Here is a 2,038-nt window from a genome sequence, read left to right as displayed (position 1 = left end):
CAGTCGATCATCAAATGACAAGGGTTTCACCGAGATTTTGTTGTCAGGGCGCTCGCGAGGCGACACGCATCGGGGTCAAACGCCTGAGCCCACCGTCCGACACGCACCACGGCCAACAGAGGCAGGGTCTCTGCTGCCACCGATTGCCGGGAGAAGAGAGAGAGTGACAGGCAGACAGACAAGACAAACAAACATGACAGTAGACAACAAGGACAGAAAAACGAACTGAGTGGGGTACAAGCCGACCGCGTGAAAACACCCCACTGTGGGGGGTAGAAATCCGTGTGGACGGGCAGGTACATTCTCTCGAACGTTCAACTTGGCTGCTGCTGCTGCTGCTTGCTTGCTTGCTTGCTGCTGGCTGCTAACAAGCTCTCGACACCGACAAACAGACACTCGAGTCTTTAAACCGCCGCCCCCCAAACAGCTCGCGGGAGCCAGAGTGGAGAAGCGTCTAGGTACCCTGTACCGGTAAAGGGAGAGTGACTAGATCGACCAAAGTTGCACTACGGGGGGAAAAGAAAGCCGGGCCTGCATCACCGGTTCAAATCCCAGCAGAGCTCACAGTGGCCGTTCGCCGAGGTCCCGACGACGAGCCGCCAGGCAGCACGCGAGCCCGCAGAAGCTCCCTTCAATTCGACTGCGGTGTTAATGCTTGCAAGACGGTGGCAAAGTCCATTGTTGTCCGATCCGGACGAGAAGAGGGGAGCAGCAGAGCTTGCGTGTGAGAGAGAGAGAGAGGTTGAGAGATAGGCTCGGCACAAGATAAGAGATGATGCACGAGACTGGAAGAGACGGAAGTCGAAAGAAGGGCCGCAGGCCAAGGTCACACAGGGGGAAGCCAACGAACAGCAAAGACATGAGGCGGAGGCGTCAGTAGGCAGCAGAATTAGAAAAGCAAAGAGGGCCAGGCTTTTTGTTGCATCAAAGTCAAGCCAGGACACCTCCCCATCTCGCCATCTTCTCTTTTTTTCTCTGCCTGTCATTGAACCGCAAAAGTCCATGCTGAACGAAGAACCACCCAAGCGTGCCAGGGCCGTCCCTGTCTCAAGCCGACCGAAACCAACTGCCGTGCGCACACACACACATCACCTTCTCGGTGCACCGTTCAAATTCCACCCCAACTCCTCCAACTCGGGCTCTCTGACCGATCTAAACTCGTTTGCTATCCCGGACCGGTGCGACTGTTTTGCCTGTTCGTGCGAGTTCGGCGAGTTTTTGTTTGGAATGTAACCTCTCGCCCGCGCAAGAGGCGCCGGACGCGGCCGACCATGGCTCCGGGCAGATGCAAGAAGCAAACCCCGGGAAGCTCTCCTGCTGGTGTGTGTGCGTGTGTAACAGTACAAAAAAAGCCGACACAACGAAAGCCCACCTTGCCGGGCTCGCGACCAGGCCGACCGTCCAATACGATGCAAACGACACAACTCGGACCATTAGCACACCACTTTGTGTGAGGCACAGAAGGGTTTTTTGGTGTTTTTGCATCAGGCTGAGCTCGCGCACGCGCGCGGAACCACCGTCAGGACGGAAGACCAACCAAGTCGCGAGAACACGCTCGGGGTAAAGCTAGCGAAATACGACCTTTCTTTATTAGCCACCACCACCATCACCACCACCACCACCAACAATCGCTTTGTCTTGCTGGGCACATGGCCTCCCCACCACAGAGAGGTTGGTGCCGGGTTCAACTTAATTGTGTTTGCAACCGGTAACCGTCAAGGCAAGAAAAACCACTCACACAACAACAACCTACACCACGCGTGCGTGTGTCTGTCTGCGTGCGCGTTTCTTTGCTGAAATTTGCCAGAGAAATAGCGTCTTCAGCTAGCAGAACGGGACGCACTGAGCACACAAGATTTCGTGCACAAGACGCGGACACCCGCTCCGCTGCCTGAATAGGACCACTGAGAATCACAGGACGTCTCGGACTCACGCGAAAGAGTTTCAAGGACAAAGAGAAGGGCGCGGCCAAGGAAGAAAACACCGGGAGCTGCGCCGACACCCTCTCTCTGACTCGCCGTGTGCATGCCCGTCTTGT

Source organism: Somniosus microcephalus, unplaced genomic scaffold, assembly GCF_052327205.1.
Source record: "Somniosus microcephalus isolate GS21.2 unplaced genomic scaffold, FLI_Smic_1.0 scaffold517, whole genome shotgun sequence".
NCBI lineage: Eukaryota > Metazoa > Chordata > Chondrichthyes > Squaliformes > Somniosidae > Somniosus > Somniosus microcephalus.
This window is presented reverse-complemented; position numbering follows the sequence as displayed.